This window comes from Mytilus californianus, unplaced genomic scaffold, assembly GCF_021869535.1.
Source record: "Mytilus californianus isolate M0D057914Y unplaced genomic scaffold, xbMytCali1.0.p SCAF_5, whole genome shotgun sequence".
In the NCBI taxonomy this organism is placed as follows: Eukaryota; Metazoa; Mollusca; class Bivalvia; order Mytilida; family Mytilidae; genus Mytilus; species Mytilus californianus.
In genome coordinates, this window is record NW_026262701.1 from 15,437,837 (window position 1) to 15,450,984 (window position 13,148).

The 13,148-nt window shown below is 33.8% G+C and overlaps 1 protein-coding gene across 4 annotated transcripts in view; it reads left to right on the forward strand.

Annotated features, from left to right (window-relative positions):
• Positions 1–13,148, forward strand: part of LOC127703110 (sodium- and chloride-dependent glycine transporter 2-like) — a 102,737-nt gene that overhangs the window by 7,060 nt on the left and 82,529 nt on the right. For 3 of the 4 annotated variants that reach the window (XM_052207557.1, XM_052207552.1, XM_052207554.1), the window contains exon 2: positions 8,397–8,493. The gene's annotated coding sequence lies outside the window, so the exon portion shown is untranslated. Of the gene's footprint in view, positions 1–6,596; positions 6,718–8,396; positions 8,494–13,148 lie in introns of those variants that run through there. The other variant, XM_052207553.1, reaches the window with a different exon arrangement.

Here is a 13,148-nt window from a genome sequence, read left to right on the forward strand (position 1 = left end):
AACCCCTGACATTATTATAATTGTTACATACTTCTTTACCGTCGTAAAATACTCTACTACGACCTTGTTTATCAAGCTTGTTTGGCATGTTTGGTCTAACTGACCTGTTGTAACCTAAGTTGCTATCTACATGTATACCCTGATGATCAGAACACTGCAATGCACAAAATTCTGTGGCATGATCAACTTGATGACATAAGTTGCATGCATTTACTCTAATACTCCCACTAACTAGTGAAAGAATGTCACGGTCTCTTTTACTCCAATCAACCTTGATGTGTTTCTCTCTTAGGAGTGTAGCTGCCTTTGCAGAGAACAGCTTATGGTAGGTATAAAATTTATCTCCATAAAATTTATGGATCTGAATCAAATCTGCTTCATATGCATCAAGCTCTTCACGTCTTTCGGGATATGACACACACATGATTCGCTTATATTTGCCAAAGGCCTGAATAAAATCTTGTATATTCAGGTTCCTGTTAAGACGGGGATCAGGCTTGCTTGATAGATTAACTTTTATTTCATCAGCAGTGATACTGTGTGCTTGAGGGTTTTCGTAATTGGATATTAGCAATGAAGTGAGATTAATGTCCTTACCCTCAATAATATTTCTTTGAATATTGGGCGACACAATATCAACATTGGTGAAAGAATCCGATCGCACTCCATTTCTTGTTGATCCATTGCGGCACTGGTATGGTGAGAAAACGGTAAGGCACTTGTCGACAGACTATAGCTGAAGTTGAGATGTGCGGCGGTTCTTTGGGTTGTACCAGAAACTGGGATAAGCGGGACATCAGAAGAGTTTCTTTGTTCGTACCAATTAGCTAGATCGTAGGTCTTGGTGAAGGAATCCGGTGTTGGTCTAATGTTGGAAATGGATGGTTGCATGCTTGTCATACACTGTGTAAACGTGTTAACCATGGTTGATGTAAACAAAGCGGCCATATTGTTTACATTGGAGTCCGCACGTACGTCGTTTCCGGTTACACTATCCATGCGCGGTGATGGGGCGGAACTTCTTTCATCTGTGGGCGGGTCTTGAAGTACTTCTCTCGGTTGCCTAATATGGTCATCCGCTGCGACGGTTGCACCTTCTCGAATTTCGTCAGTGCATAGGCGCTCCTTGTTGTCTAGATACAGTTGTTTAAGTACTGTTTTAGACCAGCTTTTTGGAATGTTAATTCCTAACTTCCGTAATTCGTCCCGAAATCTTGCACCTGTCCAATTTTCTGGATTTTCCATATCCCATTGCGAGCTTTGTGTTGCATTTTCTTCGTTGTTATATGGATGTTGTCTGTTTCTTGAACGACGGTTACGTCTGGTTGAAGAAGCCATGTTATTTACTGAAGTTTTTATAGCCGTAAAATCACGAAACTGTTTAATAAAACTGATTCAAGTTCTCAAATTTCGGGAAATAATAGTCCAATATTGAATATCAAGAAGTAATTGGAAAGACGAATTTAAACTGCAATGAATATTATGTCCGAGATCACTATTTACGATGAGGTTTTAAAGAATTGTCTACAGTTCTTCTGAATAATCGTAATCACACTTAGGAAATAAAGTCGTGTATAAAATACCTTGTGTCTCCAAGGCAGGAGAATGAAAATAAATTATATAAATCCGATTTCCAGTCCAGACAATCTTCCACAATAAAGTCTCAAGTTTAACAGCAGAAAATCAGTGTAATTAGTAAAACTGTAAAATGAAATTGAAAACTTATTCCTATAGAGTAAACGTCCTTTGTATTCAACAGCAAAATCAAAAGTGAGAAGCTGGCAGCCTGCAATTGTAATCTGAGAACCTAATCCCTGATATCAGACAGACCAAATTAGGCATGACCTTTGACCTTATAATGGAATCGACTGCCCCATCTCATGGAAGAAACCATCCCGTCTGAATAAACAACACTTATACTCTGCATAAGTTACAATTGAGTATGTAAATATTAGAATGTTAAAAATATTTACAACGCAATGAAAAATAAACGCAATATTTTGCTAGACAAACATAAAGCGTGCATCTATCCAGGTGAAATCGGATGTAGATAAGAAACTTTTGCAGCTCACTGTACATAAATTTAGCTGTCTTGTAAAGAATTCAAAATTTGGATGAAGTTCAAGATTATTTACAAAATATGTGTTTGAAGTTTGCAACGTCCATTGGCCAATATCACAGGATAAAAAGGACGATGCTGTGTACTAAATTATTTTTTATCTTTCCTGTATCTTTTCTCGTCCTTTTCATTAAGACCATCATGTTCTAAAGTGTGGAGCTGGTGGATCCAAAAGTTTTCTCTTCTCCTTCTCGCCGTGTTGTCCCACTCGGTGTTGACTTCTATGATTTGGAAAGTAACATTATCAAAAGGATGTTTCTTTGAGCGAAGATGTCTTGTGAGAGGACAGTTTTTGTTGGTTTTGTTCCAGGAACGATGGTTATTAAGCCGAATGTTAAATTTATCCATTGTTTCTCCCACATACTGAATGCCACAAGTGTTACATGTTAGTACATAAATTGAGTTCTCCGTTTTACAGTTGGAATTTGAGTAGATGGTATAACTTTGTTTTGTAATGGAGCTGATGAAAGAACTGCTTGGATTTCTTGGTCTCTAGTCAAAGACTCAAAACAAGCTTATTTTTTGGGGCCCTTTATAGCTTACTGTTCGGTGTGAGCCAATGCTCCGTGTTGAAGACCGTACTGTGACCTATAATGGTTTACTTTTATAAATTTTGACTTGGATGGAGAGTTGTCTCATTGGCACTCATACCACATCTTCTTATATCTAATTATGTTAAACAGTGTTTCCTCCTTAGAAAAAAAAATCAACAAAAAGACACTTAGATATTCAACTTTTATATCGCCCTTCAACACAAACTAGCGTTACAAAATGAAATTCACAAGACATGTTAGTTGTTTGCATATAATTTCTACTTACTTAGTATATTGTCCCTATGGTATTGCAAATTCTTTTTGAAAGTTCTCCAAAGACAAATTTAAATTGAAATGCAAATTTGACCTAAAAAGTTATACTTTTCTCTGTATCCCTTTAGATTAACTGTATCAATATAAATATATACGTGTACAGGTTTTGTCTTTCCCTGATCTTGCCCATTAAGATTAATCGATCCATGTGCATCTGTAGTGAAATAAAAAGGAAGAAAATATGGCTGTGGCGTAGCTCCATATACGCTGCCACGCCATGGCGTGCACATCGCGGACTCTAAAAAAAATAATTGACGCCGGAAATGATATCATTGAAGGCCATTCTTCTTAGTTCTATGTAGCTTTTCAATATCAGAACAGTTTTGTCGGCAATATGATCAGTGCTGAATTACCTTTAAAAAATAAGGGAAGTAAATAGACATTATATATCTTTTTGTCCTTTTGAACAGTACCGTATTTGCTAAAAATTCAGTTCAAATTTTAGGCCGGCTCGACGTCCAATAAATAATTCTCAAAATTCAGAGACTGATGAGATACTGGTTTGAAGTTGTGATATGAGCTAGATAGACGCTTGCGCTTCATATGGGCCGTGCGCTGAATTTCAGAAAAAAATATTTGCATTACCGTATGTTACAAGAGCGCAATTATTTATTTACATTTTACCGGCAAGTTTTTGTACTCAATGATACTCAGAATAGAATCTTGTACGGCTTCTGATTGGATGATACAGGATTGGAATATACTTTTAATCGAAAGCTTGTCCAATTAGGTTTATAAAATCCAGAAAAATCAAACACACATTTTACAAACTAAAAAGTAAAATAAGTACAATACTGTGTATTCTCTTAACAATGCTACCGCCGAAAGGTCGTCTAGAATGAGAAATGACAGATTGTTGTCTTTAGGTTTAATGTAAATCCACCGTGATTTTGAAGTCAATTTAGACAAGGCCATGGACGTTGTCGTTGCAGCCTAAAAGAAACGGAGGGCAGATTTTTTAAAATTGCTGATGTTTCTTAATTAAAAATGAGCAAACCCAGTCTTTCTACTTTGCTTTTGAAACTAAATTTAGGCCCTCAGAATGCACCATTTGCGTCTAGTTAAAATAAAACCTTACCGACGTGCTCTTCAAATGGACCCAGCTACGCCCCAGCATGGGACAATCAGACCCATAAGTCAAAAAAGAAAAGGCAATATGGTCGCTATAAAAGCAAAAGAAATGTAACATTTAGGATTTAGCAGGTTGGGGATTATCTCCCAAATGTGTTATAATATCTCGTTTTTATACGACAGTAAAAAATTTTGCGGTCGTATATTGGTATTACGTTGTCGTCGTCTGCGTCGTCCGAAGACATTTGGTTTCCGGACAACAACTTTAGTATATGTAAATAGAAATCTATGAAATTTAATCTCAAGGTTTATAACCACAAAAGGAAGGTTGGGATTGATTTTGTGGGTTATGGTCCTAACAGTTTAGGAATTAGGGGCCAAAAATGGGCCCAAATAATCATTTTTCTACTTTCCAGATAATAACTTGTGGAAAGGTGTATGGATCTCTGAAATTAGACCACAAGTTTCCATACCGCAAAGGGATGGTTAGGATTAGCTTTTTTTTATTTTTGGGTGGGGGGGGGGGGGGGGGGGGGGTTATGGCTCAAACCGTTTATAGGAATAAGGGGCAAAAAGGGGGAAAACAAGGGTTTCCTGGTTAATGGACAATTACTTAAAAGTACAATGTTATGTTTGGATTACCTCCCTTACACTGATTTTAAATTATGTATAAAGAAATGTTGTATTGTCTTGAGGTGATTAGTTGTCAATTTATTTTTAGAAGTTACTATTAAAATGTTGATTAAGGAATATTAATTTTAGCCATGATTATGTATGTCATTTTCTATTTTAAGACTTTTATGATGTATTTAAATGGGTAATTATGGTTGCAAACTCCTTTGGAAATTTGAATTGAGATTATGACCATATCTTGAGGGAAAGATTTTTTTTTTTTGGGGTGGGGGGGGGGTGGGGGGGTGGAAATTTTTTTCTCATTTCAGATTTCAGAAAAAATATAGTATATATTATAATTTTATTTTGCAAAAAAAAGGGGGGGGGGTTCAATTCGCAACAGCAGTGTAATGTACAAAAGCAAAAAATTGAATATAAATTCAAATCATGTAACCAATTCTAAGTTCGATGACTACAGTTATTCTGTGTCAGAAACCTATTATGTGTCAAATATTTAATTACAATCCAAATTCAGACCTGTATCAAGCGCAAATATTGTGTTCATTTTTGCCCCAACTGTTCAGGGTTGGACCTCTGTGGTCGTATCCAGCTGCGCTCGGCGAAGAAATTTATTGGATTATAGGTAAAATATTACAAAGTGCAAATGATTACATGAAAGGCAACACCTTTTGGCTCACAGCTTTTTTTTTTTGAATAGCTGGTTGCTATTGAGTTTGATCTCTTAGAAGACGCTGTTTTTCAAATGACCAATCTAGCAACTTATTTATTTTCAATAATGAGACAGCCACCCAACTACACAGGTTTACACAAATGAATTGTATCTTTATTCACTGTCCTTGGATATATGTTGGGTTAGTGAGTGAATCGTCAATGCCTAGTTCACTTATCAAGCAATTTTAAAATTCTAAAATGTCATTTCCACACTTAAAGGATATTATATATTGTTAAGGCCTTTTTGTGGGAAAACCAACATCTTTGTAATCGAGTTACGGCTTATGTGAAGAAACACAAACTACACGCAAGGAGCAAATAGAACGTCACCATCAAGGAAAGAAAATTCAGTTGTAGGAAGGGGAAAGTCATACATTTGTGATCACAGATTTATTGGGAAAACATTGAATAACAGAACAAAGGCAGCGATCACTAAGCATGAAATAATTCGGCAAAGATACCAGGCCAATAATTTTGTACGCCAGACATGTCGCTCGTCTACAAAAGACTCATGAAAAGAATTAAAATGCCAAATAAAGTACGCAGCTGAAGAGCTTTGAGGACCCAAAATTCCAAAAGGTTTTTACAACTACAGCTAAGGTTATTTATTCATGGGGAAGAAAATCCACAAAATTGTGAACAATTCGGATCAGCCAACAATTCAAGGTTTTGTTAACAGTTAATGTATAAATATGACCATGTCAATGATATTTCATGTCAAGACAAAACATGCAAAAGTCGAGTGATTAAATCTCATGAATATATATAACAAAATACATGTAATACATCAGATGACTTACAGCAAATATGCAATGTAAATAGCAAATGCAAATACAAATACAACAAAATAAATCAACTAAAGAACTCTCAAAGTTTCTCATCAAGAGATATTACTAAGAGAATGACATATCCGACGGTCTTTGTTAACTAAATGACATTATAAAAAAACAAAAACTAAATCTAGATCTTCATAGGATGTATGTAAACAAAGAAAATATATGCCATAAATTTTCCAACTCCAATTATTTACAAATGAAATGCTCTCTCTCTCTCTCTCTCTCTCTCTCTGTGTGTGTATAATCTTAACAAGGAAGTTATATATGTAGGACATGTTATACCTTCTTTTATTGGCCATTTGTTAACTATTATGTATATTCAATAGAAATAATTTGAGCATTTAAAATAGGTATTCGTCAGTTAAATATAATTAAATACTGTACAAAAAAATCGAAACCATTTCGATGTATTTAACGTACAGTCCGGTGAATTGCATTTAACTATTAAAAGAATATCCTTGAGCGTCAAACGTACTGTAAGGTAAGATTTTCGTCACTTATTTTATTGATTTTAAAGTTTCAAAAGACCTTAAATTACAATGACTTCTGATGGATTTACGTGTAAAAAAATAATATTAACAAAAATACCGATCTCCAAGATAAATTCAAAATGTGAGTCCAAAAAAGCTGACAAAATCAAACGTTCGACTATATCAGATTGAGGAACGCATAGGCGGATCCAGGGGGCGGGGGTGATCGGGCCCCCTTTTGTAAGAAAAATTTTGTTGATTATATAGGGAATCACTGAAGCTGGAGCCCCCCTTTTTTTAGGTTAGTCAGCCCCCCCCCCCCCCCTTCCCCTCTTTACAAAAAGTTCTGGATCCGCCACTGGAATGAATAGAAAACAACTGTCATATTCCTGTCTAGACCATACGTCGTGAAAATAAAAACATAATTTAAAACATTCACAATGCAGCTGTCAACAGGATGACTACTCACTATAGTAATGATAACTAGGAAATAAAGCTTTCTGCCACATAGCTATTGTTTTTTTCCCGTAATATCGATGTGCTCATGAATTCCAGAGTTTTACGGAACTGACGTTAATGAGTTTTTTTTAAGTATTTAAGTTACGACTGCAGTAGAAATTGAACTTGAGTTTTCAACTATAAAGTAAACGAATTTATGGAGATATCTTCAATTGTTTAATAACTTATTTTGCATGGACTGCGATAGGAAAAGTTTAGGCATTTCGAAAAATAAAAATAGCAAATCAGAATTATAATGGATAGAAAAATTACAATTAAAAAAATAATGTCTTGTATGGATTCATTTTTTGTTTGTTTAGCCTTTTACGTTTATATCCCATATTTCCTTTATATATATGATGATGTCATTACTTGTTGCTTTCAATAAAAATTATCATCTTGATATTTTAAAATCTTTTATGTATAATTGAATGCCTATTGATTGTACATACTACGAATCAACTTACTAATAACTGAATTCTAAATGCATACATGATTTGTCGAATAAAAATTTGTTTAAATAAACACGTTGTCTATTATTCCATTGGATTTGTGAAGTTTTAAACTGAATAGACAAAATGCAGATCAATTTTACTTTATTATTAAATATCTTATTGCATATGCATTTAAAAAAGAATTAAATGTATTCTTCTGTCATAACAACTGATAAATAATATTGTCTTAATGTCTAATTTTTGATTCGTCCTTTTTTGGAATGTTTAAGGTTTTAATAGTTCTGTTGCAAAAAAATATCACCCCTCCCAAATAGAACTCGCCAGTGTTTTCCATCATTGATGCTATCTTTTATCTTTGTTAAAACAGGATAATTTACGAAGTTTTGAGTGTAATATAAATTGGAAAAATTGTTTTTACATATACCAATCCCTATTTCTGTTAAAAAAAGTCCATTAATATTTATAATAAAAACAAAAACAATACCAATAAAAATGATCACAAACAGATTCAACGTAAAGTGTTATCATTTACCTATGATATATAGCAATTGCAAAAAAAGCAAGTTATACACGTTTTGAATGGAAAAGGTGTCATTCATTTTGGTTATCCATATATTGGCTATTTCAGAAAGAAACGACACTTGACTAACCTTTCGTTCTTTACGTTGAAAAGAGTACAATAGATATCATGAACTTAAATACAAAAAGGTAGTGAGCTACATTATTTCTCTTTGCAGATAAAGAAAAGAAATTACAACAATCCACCCAATTAAAGGCTACAGTAGTTATCTCATGTTCAAATCTCAGTAATCGATTAAGAAGATACAAATCCAGGTAATCAATCACAATCAAGGTAATCACATGAACTCCAAAAGGAGCGAGACCGGGTGCGTCGACAGGGTAAGAGTCTCTTGTTATGCATTCACCACCCGCCATGCGAACCCATACAGTCAAAATGTCACAATAGAGAATTGGACACGATCGGTAAAAATATAGATCAGATACTATATTATCTAAGGATCTAAAACCGCGTAAACATGTCGCTTGCAAGTTGACACACAGACACATCCTATGGTCAACTAATGAGGTCTATATAGCGTAAACACGAATGAGCGTATATATAACCGCAATAATGAAACAGAAGGTATGTTACTGCTGAGAAATGGGAAGTTGACAATTGGGAAGATAAAATCATCTAGTTTGTCATAGATTCTACTTTAAAGTACTATGTACATATAATTTACATTTACCCTTAGCAACTGGCTGTTGGCACAATATCACATGGGGTGGATAGAAGACGTAGCTTATGTAGAAATGGTATTGGAGATGAGTTCCATATTTTGTTTATATGTAGAAATGAGAATATTGTATTATTAATTAAGAAATAAATACATACCTAGGTACCGCAGATCTTACCCAGATCATTCTCAAGCTGTCAAACCGACCCCTTAACATAGAATTGTCCGTATTTTGAGTTAGAGCTGGTATAATTTTCTATAGTTTTGATATACTTTGTCCCAAAAGTAGAACACTAGCTACACTGTAAAAATCTTTTTAGAGATAATGCAGGTGCGATATTTTGAATTTGAATTTATTGTCTAAAAGAAATGTACTACGAAATAACTGTGTTCTGTGGCATTATCGATCCATATATATTATTCGACTATTTGTATAATTATTCACACTGTTTGATTTTTAGAGCTAAATGTAATGACTTTAATATGTTTATTTGTTTTCTGTCATGTTATGCATAAATTTTGTATTCTATATTTGATCTCAAGTTATAGGTTTAAATGTATCTGAGTGTTTTCTAATAAATCTGAAGTCGTCTATTTGTGTCAATGTCGAGATCAATATAAGATGCATCGGTAGTATTCTTCGTCACTTAAATCTAAATTTCACTAAGATACATTATAATAAAGCAAAAACTCAAGTATATATATCTTTATCATATACTTGTATAAAATATTACTAAAATTTTACTGTTCAACCTTTATTGACTGCTTCCGAAATGTTATCACATGCCTTTCCGTTAATTTCCGTGACGTTTATCACATGCAACTTCGTGCATTTCCGGATATTTGCTCGAAAACGACAACAAAGTGCAGAAAACCGCAAGTGATTTAAGACTTTTCACAAAATGGTTGAGGAGCAAATTTCAAACTAAGAACATGATAATTGTTGTGACAAGATAAATAAAATGCTTGTAATATCAATAAAAACAATTAAAGTTAAGAAATTTGTATTTGGTTGTCTGTAAATTATTATCTAAAAATTCATAGAAAGACACAATTTTAATTAATAGTTCTTATCTGTATTTCTTCTGCTGAAGTATATGATAAAAAGATGATTACATGTCATTTTTCATATCAGACCCTTTATCGGCCCTCGTTCATGATATCAGAACTCGAGCCTGCTCTTGGGCTGATATCATGACCTAGGGCCGATAAAGGGTCTGATATGAAAAATGCCATGTAATAATCTATACATATCACATAGTTTGTTTCTGTGAGTGCTGCATTGTCGTTTTTGTTTATTTGTGTATTTCTCTGTCCTACATGTTCTTCCATTTATTTGTATTGTAGTCCTGTCATGTAATGTTGTCATTTTAGTGTTGTATTTAACATTGCCATAAAAGCTGGAGGTTTGGCTAGCCACAAAACCCGGTTCAACCCACCAATTTTTTCTTAAAATGTCCTGTACCAAGTCAGGAACATGGCCATTGTTATAATATAGTTCGTTTCTGTGTGTGTTACATTTTAATGTTGTGTCGTAGTTCTCCTCTTATATTTGATGTGTTTCCCTCAGTTTTAGTTTGTAACCCGGATTTGTTTTTTTCTCAATCGATTTATGAATTTCGAAAAGCGGTATACTACTGTTGCCTTTATGTAATGGTCCACATCGTCCCGAGTCTAAATAAGAGGAAACAGTAGTTTCACGATGTTCCAGATTCGTAAATCCATTGTGAATATGCAAACAACATAAAGAAATGAATGAATCGTATGAACTTAAAATGGAGCGAAACCGGTGTTCCAATATGATACCCGACATACGAAGCCAGTCAAAGTGTCACAATATGAAATAGGACACATTGTATTAATTTACAGATCAGACGACTATTATGGTATCTAAAGATTTCAAATCGCGAATACATGTCTTTCTAGACAATTTGCGGTATAGGCTGTGCTCATTGTTGAAGACCGTACGGTGACCTATAGTTGTTAATTTTTGTGTCATTTGGTCTCTTATGGAGAGTTGTTTCATCGACAATCATACCACATCTTCTTTTAAACATGGACACCGAAATCTGCAATCAACACTAAATTCTTAAACAGAATCAGAATTAGATAACAGTAGATATATCTACACACTAGGTAGGTTCGTGACCAAAGACATGCACATTAAGACCCTTGTCTGTTTTATCTCAATAAATGAAATCCAAAATATATATAGAAAAGTGTACATTAAGAATAATCCAGTAACAGTAAAAAATCTACATTAACAAATGGATGTATGATTAGTCTATGTGCAGTCATAAAGCACAATAACCTGAATTTATTCTTGAATTTACTATTACTAGCATATACTTTCTTCTAAAATGAAAATAATCCTCATTCATTAATTTGAGCTAGGTTAGCTTTATGTTTCTGGTTTTTGGCTCAGGCCACCTATAATCATTTTGTTACATATTCTTACATAGACGAACAAACAAAGAAAATTACAACAAGAAAGCTCGTATAGAAAAAAAAAACGCTGCTTCATCAAATGAATCTGAAAATCAATCTCATCTTATCCTAATAATGTTTTTGACAAATAATCTTAAAACAAAGTGAAGGAAACGTTATTAAAGTTTAAGTATTTTATGCTTATTATGTTTCTAAAATCTACAAAAATATGTTCGTTAGTATATCCGTATTTCAGATCAATCTTCAATATTATTCAAGCTTTAAATGTAGTAATTGAGGTTCAAAACCTCAATTTTGTCCAATTCCTCGACTCGAGGATAAACTTTTAATGTTATCAAAGATTTATTGTTTCTTCGGCAGACGTGAATATCTTTTTGAATAATGTATTAAAAACCTATTGGACCAATTGAAATTGGATATAAAAAGACAAGTAAGAAGTAAGAAGCTATTTTGTGTTGATATAAAATCGGAAAGTGGAAACGAATTTTTAGGTAATAGAAATCTGAGCTATTGCTCGATGTGAAAACGCACCAAACATGAAGCTTGATTTCAAATATCAAAATGTGTTGATTCGTAGTTCCTTAGAACGAAAATTTCATTCATAATCATAATGTGTAAGAATAAACAAGTTGAACTGTGCGTTACTGCTTACTAATAATACCTCCGCTATATAAATGCACCACAAACTAAACAATGCTCAAACGAAGCTTTCTACCGAATTTCAGAGCTGAGTTTCGTAGTTCCTGAGAAAAATGCAACGAAAATTGCATACATTACCGTTATGTGTAAGAATATATAAGTATTCGGTAAACCGGAAGTTGATGAGTGATGAAAGTGAAAATGCATTAACGTATAGTATGTATAGTATAGAATGCTCACAAAAAGCTTTTAACTAAATTTCAGGAGATAGTTCCCTTGGTATCTTTCGCCTCTTTTGTATTAGACCGATATAATAAGCCATAGTTAAGATCTTTTGATCAACAATGTAGCAAACCACACGAATGCAGGTTGCCGTCCGTGTTTGCTCTTTCTCCTCAATGAGGCATGCTAAGTAGAAAATTGGAAGCAGCAAATACCAATTTTCAAATCTATGGTTGAACCCATGATCTCAATTACTCAAAGGGAACACTCTATCACGAAACAATAAAGGTGGCTAGTCCAAAGGGGGCCAGGTGGTTAACATCCACCTCTCTCTTTTAAAACATTATATACACATTTCAATTCTTTTATAAGCTACACTAATTTGTCCTTTTTATGAATCTTCAAAATTACACAACAATCGTCATTGAAATTGGTTGAAAAAAAAATGACTGTAATGGCAGACAATACGTTTAACGTGTCGTACATCAATCTAATTACAGGTTGCACTTCTGTAAATATAGACAATGCAATTTCCCATAGGATCGGAACTCCTTTTACGGCTAAAACTGTGTCACTTTTCCTATGAAGTTTCTTAAAAAATTATATCCTAGAATGGAAAATTCATTTGTGCTACAATTTTTTTTTTTTTCAAATTTCAAAATATAGGGCAACATTTACATGCCCCGAACTTCTAAGATTTTAAACTTAAACTAAAATTCTGTATTACCCCTGCCTTCACTTTTGGTCCTCCTCAGAACTCAATTTCGCCGCTGTCCGTGTGTATTTATACTGGTAACATTCCCAAGTTATGTCTCTATGAGAGGAAACATAAAGATTATATCTGGGAACCAGTACATAAACAAAACAAAATATCTATGAATATTATATATCTCCCCGAAAGAGGCATGGTTTGTGAAACAGCTGTATTTATATTTACAAAGT